At 35.1% G+C, this 17,131-nt stretch overlaps 1 long non-coding RNA gene across 2 annotated transcripts in view; it reads right to left on the bottom strand.

The window, feature by feature from the left end:
* Nucleotides 1-17,131, bottom strand: part of LOC110828390 (uncharacterized) — a 69,689-nt gene that overhangs the window by 28,722 nt on the left and 23,836 nt on the right. For both annotated transcript variants that reach the window (XR_015537614.1, XR_002542649.2), the window contains exon 2: nt 5,352-5,449. This is a non-coding gene — a long non-coding RNA (uncharacterized LOC110828390). The remainder of the gene's footprint in view (nt 1-5,351; nt 5,450-17,131) is intronic.

The raw sequence follows: 17,131 nt of genomic DNA, 5'->3' as shown, positions 1-17,131 counted from the left end.
TTTTCATATGTTTTTCCCATTTCCAATATAAGTTTTGAAGATGACGAACTCAGTAATAAGCGATTTAGTAATCACAATTACCAATGTCAAGTTCAGTATAATGTATTTGTTGTCATCATTATCACTATCGTGTAGAATGTCTATTTGGTCCAGTACCTAATAAAGAATATTTCTTAAGATATTTTGAGATGTCATACGTGTATTTTCCTTAAATATCTGTCAACAGGGGCAGATAATAAACGCACAAGTTTTGTCGGTAGAACTGAAGAGATGAAGACTCTTGAATGACATAAGCATAGATGGGAGGATAATATTAAAATCGGAGTGTGTGAGATTGCGATTGTATTCAAGTTATTCAGGATACGCCAATGGTAGATGATTTTTTATTATGTATTTATTTACTAATTTGTCGGTGGTTTTAGTAGATCAGGACATATTCATCGAACGATATGATGATGAATAGATAATTAATTGGGAAGGATATGGAAGGAAGGAACATTAGAATTATTTTAGGCACTATCCCGCGATTTGCCTGGAGGGATGGAAGAAAACAACGAAAAACCGTATCTAGGATTGTCGCTCTTCAAACCGAGATCTGAACCCAGAACTGCCGAATACGAAGCAGGGCTAAGAAGCGAAGTTCCGTGCAATTCTGCTTCATAGAAAACCGACAATTTTTGTGTAACTCATAAGTTATCTTCTTGTGAAGATAAAATTTGCTCCACGAAATTAATTTATTGTTTTAAAATTATTGCTTAAAATAAAACCATGATCAATACATTAACTTGCCTTTGGATCTACGTTTAACGCTGTTTGGTGCAGTCGGTCATCTAGAACAGTTTTATTTTATGAACGAGACCGCATATTAGTGCCTTAGCAGGTGGTCCCTCGGCAGACTGCTTTCTTGAAGGCTTCGCTCCTCCGTGGCCAATGACATTCCTGTATTTCCGTCTGTCAAAGTCTGTCAAGACCTAGGTTATCCTTCCTTTGCCCCAGCCCGCACCCGCACCCGCACACATACACACAAGTTCTCTCTCTACATCTCTAACCCTTCTTATTTCCCATTTTCCGTCTACTTGTTATCACCGAATCTACTTTAAACCTCATTCTGTTTGCTACCAGAAGCCAAGTTCTCCGAATGCCTATCCCTCGTCGGCGCTTAACTGTTAAAACTGCACCAAAACGAACAAAGAACGAAGGATTAAACCATCAGAAATTGGAGATATGTGTGTGACACCCTAAAGGAAATCCACAAATCAGTTTTTGATTGTTAATTTTGCACAAAATTAGACAGCAAATTTTATAGCAGCCGAAACGCTATTTCGCTGTTTCGTATTCGGGAGGTTTCCGGTTCAAAATACGGCCCGCAATCTAACCTATAGTGACTGAGCTTATTAGTAAATTTCCTCTGGAAAATATCTGAAACCAAAATGCTTCAGAAGAAACCGTTCATGCATTACCTTATTAGTTTGTCTTCAACAACTTATTGGAAGGCAAAGAGAAAGTATATCAAATCTAAAACTTCTTGACGATGGTGAAGAGTCAATTGAATAAATATTTTCCTATCTCCGAAACGTCGTTTTACGTTTTATATTTACTAGACGATGGATAATATCGAAAAAAAAAATTATTCAAAGAGAAAGTAATTTACAGACTTTGAACTTACTATAAATTGTTTATAAAATAGCATTTGTTGATACTCTGAACCCACAACATAGGCATAATATAAGCCAACAAATTAGCAATGCAGCGTGTGTGGAAGAAAGGTTTGGTGTGGAGACAGACCCCTACAAGTACAGAAACAAGTGGACTGCAATTTTTAAGAGGTTGAGGTTAAGGTTCAGCTGTCAAAGTGTGTGGGATAAGATTTAGCATCGATGAGACTGCGTCTGTAATGAACATAGGTCACACAGAGAAGTTGTACACGAGTTAATGCAGAACCAAAAATATTCTAATCCACTCGAATCAGGAAACTTACGTGTTTCTGTGCGAATAGAAATAAGAGCAGATATGAGACTTTTATGTCATTTTATCAAAACTTGCCCCGCCCTCATACTCTACGACATTTTGAATTCTGACCTTGAAACTATTTGGAATGTTACTGGAAATGCAAATTGAAATTGCAAATAAGATTCTTGTGAATAATAACGGACTTTATTCTTATTTTACAACAGAGATTAATGACAAGAAGAGACAGAAAGTTAAATTCATGAAATTAAAAAGAGAAAGAAGAGAATGGATGATACTGATAAAAGTAAATGAAGAAGGCGCGAGAGGGAAAGGTAATTAAATTAAAATACTCGTGTTAAGAGATAAGAGCGTATAAAATGTATTTCTAGGGACAGAACGAAGAATGAACATAAGACGAAGACCAAAATGTATTTCGGAAATAGCTGCTGCACTATGCACCTCAGGGGCAAAGTTTGTCTCGGGTACATAGAAGTAAATATCTTATAAAGTGGTGAATAGTTGTAATAATAATAATAGAACCTATATGTTTAAGAGATTCGCTCATTTTTAATAAGGTTTATCAAAACTCTGTATCATTTTGGCTTTAATATCATAAGATAGTATAGTTGCGTCATATTGTGATATTAATTAAAATAATTATTATATTTGTTTACCGTCAAATCACAATAAAATAGTAAGATAAGATAATTAAAATGATTAAAATATCATCTTATGTTCCATATCGAGCATTCGATTTACATCGGAACATTCACAACATGTTTCGGTTTATCAAACCGTCATCAGGTGTAAATTATAAACTTTTAAACTCAAATTACAATTATTTATAGTTTTACAATTTTATACTTTTATCATCTTTCTCAGTATATTTTTTGGAAGTTGTGTTTAGATATTATTAATATAACATTATTGTTGAGGTGGTGTTTTGATGTTTTACCAGTCTGTGACGTAAAGGATTCGAAAACATTAATGAAAAATGATTGAATATAGAAAACAAAATGAACTAAAATAATATATAATAGCAAATAAACATACCATATATGAAATAGCAATCGGTTCAGATGTGTTCAGAGGAGAGATCCAGAAGTGTTACCATCTCGGAACAAGGTTCGTTATTGACTGCGGTGTAAGTGGGTGAAAGGTGGTTTGTCAGGGTTGGGGTCAAGGTACTGGAGTGCATTAAAAATGGGGTTATTAAGAAAAATGTTATTGTCTTTTAGGCAGATGTTTTGTTTATAAGTTTGTTGTATGTGATATTTTTCTATTGTATCTCTGTGTGTTTTGTTTTTTACTATTTTTATAATGTCCATTATTTCATTTATTGTATTATATGCATGTCCTGTATTTAGAATATGCTTTGTGTATGCGGAATTGTCTTTATTGTGTTTTATGGCTGCAATGTGTTCTTTGTATCTATGTGTAAAAGTGCGTCCAGTTTGACCTATATAAGTTAATGGACAATCTTTACATTTTAATTTGTATATACCCGGTAAGTTATATTGATTGTTTATGTTTATTGGTGAAAGTTCCGATGTAAATCGAATGCTCGATATGGAACATAAGATGATATTTTAATCATTTTAATTATCTTATCTTACTATTTTATTGTGATTTGACGGTAAACAAATATAATAATTATTTTATTTAATATCATAGTTAATCATTAATTGAAGTGTCGGAGACTAGCGTAATTTTTATTTTCAGAATAGTTGGCCACAGTGTATGATGATGCCAAAAGTTTCGTTTTATGAACTAAGTTGACTCTACGAGAAAGCTGAAGCAGTTACCAAATTGAGCGAACTGAAATACTTACTTCAGTTTATCTACTCTAGCGTATCATGTGGAGAACTAGACAGATTTTCCAAACACTGTATAAACTGTATAAACCACTGTACCCACTGTATTATCAGAACAAGGCAGCAACATTTTTCGTCTCGCCCACTACTTCAGTAGCACTAACATGAACCACACCGTATAAATCAAACCCTGGGGTGGTTATTGTTGAGTTTAAATGTTATTGTTTCAGCCTCCAATCTACGACTAGTAGCTATGACGTAATATGTTGTACCAACCAAAGCATCAGCTAACTACCTGTAAGTTTATGTAAAGGAAAGCAAGTCGTGATAGAAGTAGAAAGGGTGGAAAGTAGGGGATGCTGGAGAAGAGAGAGGGGTTGGTTCGTTAATTTCCAGTTGCTAGATACTGATTAATGATTCATAGTGAAGGAAAATATTTACTTAACGGACTTGGTGCGGAGGAGACTCAGTAGTAACTGCGCGCCGAGTGATTCAGTGGAACAATGATTTAAGTGTCTGTTGGCATCCGTTCAATGTGCATTAAGAATAATGATCCATCTTCTAAGAAGTGATATAATTTCACTGACATGTTGTAACGAACAAAATAAACTGATTTACAACTTCATTTAATCTGAAAGAATAATTTTTAATGTTTTTTTTCTGCAAAAGAATATCACAGACAAAGTTTTTCGTAAGGTAACAAAATATATTTTTACCTAATGACTGGACTATAGTTTAAAACTAAAATTTCAGTGTTAATTAGATCATTCCATGAAATTTTGGCACTGTTCTTTAGTATATTACACGTAATAAAATAAGAATGATAGTTTCCGTGTCTTCTGGATAGTAACGCCATGTAGACATACTTATAGAGAGAAAGCTATGTTTCGGAAGAACTCAGTGCCTCCATCTTTAAGGCTGATATAATCTTGGCTAGACGCCCAATTTTTTTAAATAAAATTTGATCAGGCACGACTTTCGATATGGACTTTTAATTTTCTTACATTTTACACATTCATTCCACACTGCTGTTATGTATTTTATTAACTTTAATCAAATTAAATCTAAACTTTAATAGTATCTGATACAGTAATTTAAATAACATAACTTAAAAAAGTATTAATATCTAAGACTATAAACTGAGAAAGTTTCGGAGGATTGGAAAGAATATTTGGACCAGAAAGATTACATTGGAAATTAAATAATAATCAGCTTCATAACTTATGCTTTATAACTTAAAACGTAAACATGACTTTTACTTCGGACATCTTGAAGTAGATGGAAAGCTATATCTGAGATGAATCTTGAAGGAATATGATGTGAGGGTCTAGACTGAATTCAACTGTCAAAATGAAAATATCAGTTTCGGGCTTTTGTGAAAACATTTATGAACATTCTTGTTCTATAAATGAGAGAATTTCTTCAACTGTCAAACTACTATCAGGTAGTGAACAATTGCTCTGATCGGAGGACATAACAGATTATTATTAAAAGTAACGCATATCTGTACTAATATAACTTGAGTAGGTAGAACGTAATAAAAGATTTGCAGATTTCCTCTGTTATTACATGTGACAGTATGCCTACCTTGGTACAATGAAATACGCCACGACCGCTTCCTTCCATTACGTCTCCACCCATGACTATGATCAAGTATCCACCTCATCCAACGCTGCATACATCCACTGAAATAAAATAAAAAATATTTCGGGTATTGTTCCACGTTTTTCACATGTTAATTAAACAAATTAAAATGGCTAAATATTTATAAACAGATTTTAATAACAGCTCAGTCGTAGAAATGTTAATTCCTTTCTCGCTTACAAGGTCAGAAAATATAATAATTTCGCAGTTAACATTACACCGCTAATTTAATGCATAATTTAGACATAGGTCACTTTAACAATTCAGATGCGTGTTATGGTAGTTGGCTTCTGTAGCAAGGTCAAAGACTGGGAAGGAATCGGCTTCCGTCTTCTCCAAGTTCTGGTTAAAAATGAGGGTCTCACACACACACACACACTCGCATAAAGTCAAACTTCCCAAGAAAGACGCTGTAACCACCACGGTTTGATTCAAGTGTCAAAATTATTACCTAGGAATAAACAAATTAACCTTTAAAAACAACTCTAAATTATTTTAATTTTTCAGAATATGTTATCAAAAGGACACACAGCGAGTTTCTTGGTGCAATAGGTAGTTTCCCTGCACAGTGTTTAGGATGTCCCTGGTTAGGATTCCGACTCGGACGTCAGCTATATTCGTATTAAGAATTCGCTTTGGATGCTCTGTGTTCATATTTCAGCAAGCCCATGAATGTGTATGAAACTCTTTGGAGTCAGTTACTCATGCCCGTTGCTGTACACTGTTATCAGTGTAATGCTATTGTAGATCGATCATTGAATAATGTAGGCTGTCGAATTTAATATCTCACTTTACAGGTCTAACTGTTTACTTGGGGTTTTGTGCAAAGTCTTCTGAGAAATAAATATTAAACAGCTATATATTTTTTATTTGTAGCGTTCTGTCTGACGACAGGTCCATATGAACAGGATCCTTCCATCCTTTTCTCGGACTGGGACCTGTTCATATACGTTCTTGGCAGATGATCCAGAAGTGGTTTGCCATTGCCTTCTTATGTGTGTGAATGGAGTAATTGTTGGGACGCCACGGAGAAACCGGGGAAGCCCCCGGAGGAAAACTCCGTGTTGCCTAGACCACGGCCTTGCCCAACACAAGTTATAAATTATAAATTAAATTGTTCTTACATGGTCTTTCTGTTGTACATCTAATAGGGATTATTTGTTTAAGCTACTGATATTAATTATAATTAAAGTAAGCAGGTACAGGCGTAAAAAGCGAAATTACACAGTCATTTTCTTCTGACAATTTTTTTAAAGAACATACAGTAAACAATTAAATTTAATATGTCAGTATTCTAATGTAAGCGTTGTGTTGCTGACGTTCTGTTAACGTGCATAACGATATGATATAAATATAAATTATGGTATGTCTTATTAAGGTAAACAACTTTTGTCTGCAAATTTTATACGTAAATATTTAACAGAATACAAATAAAGACACTGTCCGACACTAACAGGCTACAGTGTGAATGCATTTGTCAGGGTAACATGTGTCTCGGAGGCAATTATTTAACTGCGTACTGGTATCATTTGCTTTCCAATCAGTTGCTGACGAAAGTACATACTCGTAATTACGCATTTAAATAGTTTTATAATTGAAGATGGATGTCTTCTGGGTCGTTGCCCCGTGTAGTCTGGTAAAAGTTTAGCGACGTAATCATCGACGGGTTGATGGAGTCAGCAAGGACCTCTGAAACGTCGATAAACTTCTACCAGACTACACATCGCATCAATCCAGAAAACAGTCATCTTCCGAATCACCGCCGTGAATTACTCAAGTCCTACTTAGTTTTCTGATTAATGTTTATAATTTAAAGAACTTTAATTTTATTTAAAAACATTAAAGATTTTGAATTACGTTGTATAAATGACAATAATTTAAAGTAATGAAGTGATAAATAAATAATATTTTTGAGGTGAAAAAGTTCTCTGTATTTCATAAATTTTTTTACATAAAATATACATATGTGAGGTTACACATTTAATTATATAAAGAAGTAATAATTCTGATTACCCCATTACAAGTTCTTTGTCATCAATTAATGATAATTGTGACCAGTGGGATACGTAAAAATTTTCGGAAGATACATGTACTCCACACTGGAGTACGCCTAACCTTTAATCTTTTGTTTAATAGCCGTGCAGATACACACGCCTTGGAGCGTAAGGCATACAATCAGAACATTTTTATTTAATTGTATTGATTCGCATTTCCTTTTCGAGTATTTTTCTCCGGTTATCCCTTAATCCTCTTTCATACGAACCAAGCGTGAAAGTAAGTGACTGTGAAGTAAGCTGAGGACTTATTGGGTGACAGAGATTCCGCTTTTATCCTCTCTCGCTAACTGTAGGTAGCCCTGCCCTGTGCTGTTCGAAGGATCTTACGTTTCATCGATTTTAGATCCGAAATGAAAGAACAAATCCTGTTTGGGGTCGCGATGTGCTTAACACTTTGTTAGAAATAAACTACCGACGAATGACCGAGCTTTCTTTAGAAATCAAGAGGTTGGTCTGGAGTGGCTGTGTCAGTCTTCGCCGGGTTTTTTGTTCAGATGTTTCAAGCAAAGAAGGAACTGCAGTGTAGACTGATACTGCAGCTACAGAAATGCAAACTTATGTTGTATGTTTCATTTTTTCATGATACCATGTCAGCTACTAGGGGCTTTTACATTGCGAATGAGGTGCGATACGATAATTCTGTATCTAAAATTAGGAAGTTTGTTTCTTGTTTATTTAATGATGCTGTTTCGGTTGCACGTGTTCAAGAAGCTTGTATGTTGCCGAAAGTTAAGTTGGCTGTGACGTATGTTTACGACTAGAAAATTTCCCGTCAAGATTCGAAAAGAAAATTTAAAAAAAAAATTATTCTGTTGAAAAGTGTAATAATTTAGCGTGTGAAAAATTAAAATAGTTGCTTATCATTGCTTAATTAGAAACGTTGAGGAGCGTTAGCACGTAAATATATTTTCTATGATTTTTATAAGCACATTATGGTCCATAGTTGTCCATGGATAAGTGCAAAATTTTTCGTTTCAGTCCAGTTTTAACGAAGCAGGACGTAGAATTTGAAATTAATAATGTTGTATAAAAACGTTAATATCATTACATATCTTTGGTCTATTAAAGAATAAGTTATATACGATTTCATGTAACCAGAATCTCATATATTTTCTTATATGGAGATTAATATAATTGTGCTTAGTTGTAGTAAATGTACATAATAGGACTAATTTTAACAGCATTACTATGCTATCGGTTACAATATTATCTCATTAAACTCAAAATCCCTTAACAGCAAATGACCACCATACACTACAACGGTTATAAAACATACACAATTTTGTGGTGTGCCGTCACGTGTCTTTCGTATTTTAGTGTGTGTCTGGGGTAAAGATAAAAGGCTGCAGATCACTGATCTAGGCGATAGTTTCTGGAGATTTGAACCGGGTGGTTCAGAATCTTGGACAATGTTGAGCTTTGAAGTGATCAATCATCACACTTCTTAAGCGAGTTCTTTGTCAGCAATGCATAAAGAGATCTCAGATTTCAGGTTGAGAGCCAGTGAAGGACAGCCGACAATGGGTGATTATTAAACATGCTAACTGGGTGATGACTGACAATTCATAACCGTGAAACGGCTAGCATAATACGAACCGCTAGGCTTACACTGGGCCTCGGAATTAGGCCGTTCTTCAGTGACCATAACAAGGAGGATGAAATGGGCGGGACATGTAGCACACATGGGGAGAATGTAAAACGTATCCAGAATTTTAGTTGGGAAGCCTGCGAGGAAGAGAATATCTCAAAGATATAAGCTGAATTGGAGAATAATATTAAGAGTGTTAGTGCAGATTGGATCAGTGTGGTTCGGCTTTGGGACCGTTTGAAAACTCTTGAAGCTGAATTAATTGAAATTAGTATCTTATACAGGCTTTAGTTTTACTTGATAAGACCCACCCATATCCTTCATGACAGAATCCACGTCAACCACTTAGGTAAGGTAGAAAGACCAGAAATATAAAAGGTCATTGAAGAGGAAACATCTCTTAGAGGGAAACCAATAAAGTCCCGCTGGAAATAAAAATACTGAATGGAAGAGAGAAGCGATCCGTTCTTGCGTTCTTTGATCTGTATTTCAGTTTGTAAGGGAGGGTGTAAAATCAGTCACCTTTGAACGACTTCAGATTTGTAAGAAAGTCGTCCAGGAAACATCACAGCTCAAATTATTAAGCTTCGTATAATTAGATCAATACAAAAAATTATATAAAAGCAACAAATGAATTGAGGCTTCAAAATAACTTAGAAAAACTGAATAAAAATTATATTTTAAATAACAACAGAGTAACTTTTCGTCTTGAAATATATGTCACGTGACATTTCGCTAGGGACACTGGATCCAGAAGGGCGAGAAAAACCTACATGAGAGATAAGAAATTTATACAAAATTTTAGTTTAAAAGACTCAAGATAATACACCTCTTTGGAAATACATGCGTAAACGAGAGGTTATTATTAAAATTACTCTTAAATATGAGAGGCTGAATTTAAGGGGCTATGCACAGTTTCCATTGGCGTGTCCCTGTTAACTCGGCAATAACATTTCTGGTTTCGTAACGGAGGGAAACCTGTGACCCCGAAGAAAAGGAGCTTCTTAGAGAGATAACCCACGCAAAACATGTAAACAGCTAGCAACGGTCTTTGAATGTTTCTAAACCCTGGAAATTTGATATTCTTATGCATGAAGATCGGGGTAGATCAAAGTCCTCTATTCACAAGTGGCCATCTTCATACCAGTATTTGGGCATTTCAGAAACACGACCCGAATGAAGGGCTTTAGAAATCCGCTCCTCATTTTATCCGTATTGTCTGATACGGAAGATCACGGATTGGAAATATGCAGTGACAGAGTAATGGAAGTCTTGTGCATTTCAATGCAAGGAATTAGAATAAAGATACCACAAGCTTTACAAAGAGAAATAATCGAAATTAAAAAGAGAGAAGCTTAGAAACCTGCGAAGACAAATCATGGTTGAAGATTTATACAAAAGATGAAGCGGGAAATTCCTTTTTTTAAAGTATTTAAATATAAACCTATAGACGTTTTGAGGCCGATCGTATTCAGCTCCATATGAGTGGAAATAATGAATGTTCTCTATTCAAAGAATGTGTGTGGGAACGTGACGCATTCAGTGAGACTCCTTTGATGCCACCCCTACGATTGTTCGATTCATCGAAGGAAGACGGTTAAGATTTCTTCTGTCCACCTGCGTCGAATCGTGCATGGATAATACCTCCGATAGCTTGGTGAGAATAGAATTCGTAAAAGGGAAGCCTGTCGTTTGACTGGCGGATGAAACAAGGTGAATGTGGTACGGGGATGGGGAGAAGACACCCAGCTTCCAAGTAGACCCATATTTTAACCCATCTGGAACTCAATGCTTTATATCCCTATGACAGGTTGTCTTATGGAACGATTCAGACACCCTTCGGTTTAATCTTTGCAGGTCATTAGCAAGTATAGCCGTCTCCCATTTTGATGATATTAAAACGCGTAACATTACCCTGAAAGTAAACCCAGTACGTACTGAATATTTTTATATTTAAAGATTCTTTTTAAACTTCAATAATAATTTCATGTAGCGTCGAATGGCAGAGTTCTTTTGAATAATGAAACGAAGACGTGATAAAATTAAATGTGCGTATTTTAAGGCACTTTGTCAGTGTTTGCCTACAGGAAATAAATTGAATATAAAATCATACTGACATATTTGATCAGTTGTCGAGTATCAGACATGTTATAACATGTAAAAGCACGGTAGTGACAATCACGTTAACCTATAGACAGTGTATGTTCTCAGAATTAATGACGATTATTCTCCTAATCAGCGACCTAACTGTGATGAAGTTTCTTTCAAAGAGAATTTTGTTTTATAGGCTACGTTACTCGCCCTAAAAAAAATTGTAAATGCATCGTACGATATGCATGACGTCAGTTAGACTGTATTAACATTCTTTAAATGATCCAAAATTTTCTTTGAATAGATAGATACTTATAATCCTGGGGTCTCGGGTTCGATTCCCGGCGGTGCCCGAATTTATAACTTGTGTTGGGCAAGGCCGTGGCCTAGGCAACACGGAGTTTTCCTCCGTGGCATCCCAACAATTACCCCATTCACACACAGAAGAAGGCAATGGCAAACCACTTCTGGATCATCTGCTTAGAACGTATATGAACAGGTCCCAGTCCCAGAAAAGGATGGAAGGATCCTGTTCATATGGACCTGTCGTCAGACAGAACACTAAAATAATAAATAGATAGAGACATTATATCATTAGAGGATTTTCGACACCCGTTCTTTAGTTTACATTCTTCCTGTTTTATTTCAGTATTTATATTTCTGTAGTTCCCTACTTTCATCTGTTCATCCACCTGCCTATCTAAGCATCTGTCCACCTGCTTATCTACCTATCCACATACCAACCATCCTGTATTATTCATTTAGTTTGGCTTCTCTTCCAAACGAAGAAAGAAAAATACTTGTCTTGCCTAATACGTTTATGCAGTGGATAAAGGCGACCGAAGCGTATATCTAAGAAACTTCACTTAAGTGTTTAAAAGTTCGCAGAACGTTTCTTCACGTAACTATACTCCTTTACGACAAAGCGTTTAGAAATTGAAATAGCTTCACTTATAATCCTACTCAAGCTGCTTTTCATAAAAAGAAATATTATACTTCCATAATAATATATAACGAAACAATGTATATTATATGAAGTAATATAATAAATAAGAGCATATAACGTACATATTTATTTTGGAAAACTCGGAATTAGTTAGGTCCAATTGCTGGCAGGTGCAAGAACATTCATCTAATAAATATGGGTAACAAAACGCAAAGCTTCTTTAACTAGATATCTCGTGCGTAGCGTTGAAAGTGTTCAAAGCATATAACATGAGTTCTGCGCGCTGTGAAGCTGCCTTGTAGCGTACAGTGGTCTTGCTGACGATATAACAGCATCATCCAACCATGTGGCAGAAGTGTTTATGGATTTATTGTTCACATCCATTAGCAACACGTCTCAAAGTAATCCAAACTTTCTCATTTATTATTTCGGTCTGTTCTCGCAGCTGTTTCACGTACTAAAAGTCCAAGATGCTCATTCTTTAATCTATAAATCAGACAGAGACATTAAAAGGAAATACAAAAAATAAAGGAATGACAATAAAATAGAAAGACTGGAAAAAGAATCATTTCTATCTACTCTTCTTTGTTTGTTTTTACTTTTTTGTTTCGGTAAGAAAAATGTACTTGTTAATGATGACAAGGAGGGATCATCAGAAAAACATTACCAACTTGACCAAGAGAAGAGGCTGAATTGTGGGTAATCGGGCAAGTTATTTTTCGAGGCAGGTTAGCTGAGACATCTCTGCTCAGAGAATTGTTCAGTCAACAGCCTGATTGGACATGGTCTGGACTTTGATCCCAGGCAGATTCAGAATTCTTTTCCTCTTTTACGAAACTGTCACTGGACCGGCTATGCTATTCGGTCCAAACCGCGGAATGATTACCCAGAGGACCTCAATCAGACCACTCACTTCCATCTGGTGGTAAGGTTAAGAATAAGTGGTGCCTTACGTCAGATTCTACATTAACCTTCGTGGCGTGGTTACTAATTAATAAAATAGTAAATTTTGTCCTTCCTGATACTTTAGCATGAAGAGTGAGTATGTGCACAAATTACGAGACTAATTGAGTCAGTAAGTTGGTAATAATTAAAATAGCTACAGGAAGTCCCCACATTATTAACGGGTAACTAAAGGTCGCTTTTACGGTAATTAAGCTCCAAAGGCAGTCCACCGTAACACTAATACGGAAATGGTAACTCTATAATGCATTAAAATAAAAATAAATACTGTTGCAACCAAATCTAACATTAAAATTTATTCATTAGAGTCGTGTTAGAACAAATCCTATTAATGGTACAGAGTAAAAGTATTTTTTAAGCATAAAATTTTGTTTTCAAGGTCATATTTGGTATATTCTTGTGTTATTATTTTGGAACTATCTATATTACACTATAAGCTTAACTGTTTTAAAGTTCTGGGTTATAATTAATTGTAGGGCGTGAATTGGATTCATATGGCTCAGGACACTGACCCATGGAACTGTAATGAACCATGGATTCCCATAGAAGATGAACAATTTATTGACTAGAAGTGCGTACTACTAGCTTTTTCTTAATGATTCTGTTCCATGGGGTTAATTACATTTTTCTTTGTACTACAGTCCTTGTCCTTAATGGGCCTTGGGCTACTCATACGTGGGAGGATCCTTAATCCGTTTATACATTTGCAAGGACGTCTTAGACGAGGGATCAGCCCACCTCGAAGCCTCTAACTATACAGGACAACACGCGAATTATCATCCATGCCTCGAATGGAATTCGAACCCACGGTTTCAATGTCCGGGTAAGAAAGGCCCACTCGTCAGATTTAATTTTGTAATTTATAATTTTCAGTAAAGATATTTATAGAACGTGTCACGATGTCCATATCTGAAATGTAAACTCACTCACCCCCGTATTTTTCAAATATTGTTATTAATGTCAATATTTGAAACTGCTTCTATGATATATGTGAACATACATGAATTTATCCATTAATTCATAACAGTTACATAATATTTTTTTTTTTCACTTTTCAAACCAAAGATTGATTGTAATTTTTTTTTATAATTTTCGCCCACAAGGAAACCCGGTGTATAATTTTAATGTTATTTCCCACGATTTAACAGAACGCTGTGGGCTACTTACTAAAGCTCCACCGTTGGGCGATTCAGTTAACTCAATTATTACAACAAGCAATCGGTGTAACTTTCCGTTCCCCGCTTCATCCCCTTATCATTTTCATATTATTCGTGTTTGTGGTTAGGTTATGATAGCCTGAACTCTACAAACACGTGGCTCGTAGTATTTTCAGGGATCGAACCCACGGCTCATTATATAACACCACATGGGCTAGTAAACGTATGTAAACATTAAACAAGGGAACGACGTTGCTGGTTCAATTATATTACATAAATACAATTTGTTATGGCCTGTTGAGTTCCACTCAGGATCTTAACCAGAAAACACTAACACATAATCTAAAGAAATTCTCATTAAATTATTATTATTATTCACCAACAAAATATAAAATTCAATGACGTTGAAATTTAATAAATTTAATCATTCAATAATATGTGAAAATTTATAATCACATGTCAAAAGTGGGCGAAATTAAAAAATAAATTTTAAAAATATATGCTTGTCTACTTTTCAATTTTGAAACCATTATAATCCTGTCCATATTCCAGTACTATGAAATCAAAACACACAAAACAATAATTTTGGCAATTATTTTGTATAGCAGTTTATGAAATGAATTTACTTATTATTCAGCAAGAATTAGAAAATCTATCTGAACACATTACAGTTTCGACTTCCTAATTCAGCTTCAGCGATACACAGAGCTACTACAGGCCATGGTCTTCTTAGTTGCTGCTACAATTAATCTCGTGTCACTTGAATAACACAGTCTACACATAGAAGCAGTAAAGTTATGAAATCCTACAGTTGTCATAACGTATTTAAATACACGATAAATAAAAATAGCTTTTAGCTATGTGGAAAACAAATGATATTGATATGAATTTTACAATGTGAGTTGATCGATGACGAGTTTAAAAAACTTCTTTCTCGTTAATTGTGTAGAGAAATCATAATAATTGTACTTTACCTGTCCTTGGATACAAGGAAAACTCTTGTAAAAACTATTACGTCGGCTAACTTTGTCATTAAAGCAAATTTTCTACTTGATAAAATGTGAAATGACGTTTTATTAAGGGTACATTTTAGAAGGTAAATCTCTGTCTGTGCCTAATCACTGAATCATGAAGACGAAATTGTGATATAAAGGCAAAATCCTACGTATTATTAACATTTGCATTCGATGGATGTTTAGCGACACGATCTACCTTCTTTAATCCCGGAAACAGTCATTCTAGAACCGTCTCTGTATTTGACTGCGCCGGCAATGTTACAGCGAAGAAACAAATTATTAAATGCAAGACTTTGTTCGCAAATTCTACACGAATTAAACACAGAGGAAAAATATAAGACCCTTACAAATATGGAAAGATTGTGATTTCCAGTACATCTACTAAAGACTAGATATGCCTGACACTAATTGTGGTAACAAATACGAAAAGAACACTAGAAGTCCTATATTTGTAGTGAGGTCAACACTAGTGCTAACATGGCGGCCCCCGTGTACGTCCTAGGCCTATGCAATATAGACAGACGGAAATAGCATATAATTTGTCCCATGTTTTGCAAAAAATATAAGAAGATGTTTACAACGTGTGATCGTTCTAACAGAATTGCGTTGTATCAAGATTTAGAGAAGGAAACGCATCTGCGTAGACAATAAATCCAAACGCAGAATTTCAGAGGAAACAGTAACAAGTTACAGCTGCGTGTTGTATCTGCAGGAAGGTTGTGCTTCGTTCTACACCAATTTACAATCAATATTTTCACAGTAGATGTAAACACTTGTGGGACTAATTGGATGGCTAATTAACCCATATGATTCATAATAGCTCAGAGCTATTGTTTTACTCTGTGAAAGCCACAATGTTAGTTGCTACTATTAGTAATAGTTCAGGTCTACCTCGGGATATACAAATGTCTGACACCCTGAAATACAGCGCAGTCATACACCCGTGTTTTGTAAGCCTTCTGTTTCGATATTCTTTATAAAATTAACGCTCAATAAAGAGGTCGTGTGTATCTGACAATAAAATCGATAAGAATTAAAAGGGTGGAGCATGTACCACGAATGGGAAATGACAAATGCACACAAGACTTTTGTCGAGAAACGTAATGGGACGAGACAATTTCGCAGGCGAAGGCGAAGATTGTTTGGACTGGATCGGACTGAATCATGACTGAGTCCAACAGCAAACTCCCTTTGGATTTTGTAACAGACGGGAAATTTTTGACAAGCTGAGTCACTAAAGAAACGCCAAATTCATTTTAATGAAACGAAAAGAACGTTCAAGCTCATATTTGGCAGTACATAAATTTACGGAGCGTAAATTTGCAGGCAAATTTTCAGTTTTTTACATCGTATTTTCATAATCATGTACTTAACTTTGAATGTGTCACAAAGCATGTACTATACTTAAACTGGATTTTCTCCAAACCTAAGTAATTAATTAATGTAACTGAATTTTGAAAGAGAGGTCGTTATCATGATTTTAACAGTTATATAAATTATATTTTATTAATTAAGCTTGGAATTTTAGACAGAATGGATGGGGGGATATTATAATTATTAAAAAATAAAGAAAATTCATTAATAAAACGACAGTCATTTATCAGCGCTGTGTCATCACAAAGTTCGTGGCTAAATTAATACAATTTTGGAGGTGTACTCTTTAAAGAGCACTAAAGTTCCCGAGGTGCTTCTTATGTCAAATCACGGACGATGACGGTACAGGCCAACTAAGGGAATAAAAATCTAGCAATGATCTCGAGACAATAGCAAGGATTCATTTTAATAATGTAATCCAAGGACAATGTTGTAAAAATGAGACAGACATTAACGCTTACGCTAAAGTGTGAAGGACAGGTAGAAAATACTGTTGTAGTCTGTGAATAATTAATTACAATTAATTTACTT

The sequence above is a fragment of the Zootermopsis nevadensis genome, unplaced genomic scaffold, assembly GCF_977971745.1.
Source record: "Zootermopsis nevadensis isolate Lab colony 2312 unplaced genomic scaffold, Znev_1.0 Znev_ptg000002l, whole genome shotgun sequence".
Classification (NCBI taxonomy): domain Eukaryota; kingdom Metazoa; phylum Arthropoda; class Insecta; order Blattodea; family Termopsidae; genus Zootermopsis; species Zootermopsis nevadensis.
This window is presented reverse-complemented; position numbering and strand designations above follow the sequence as displayed.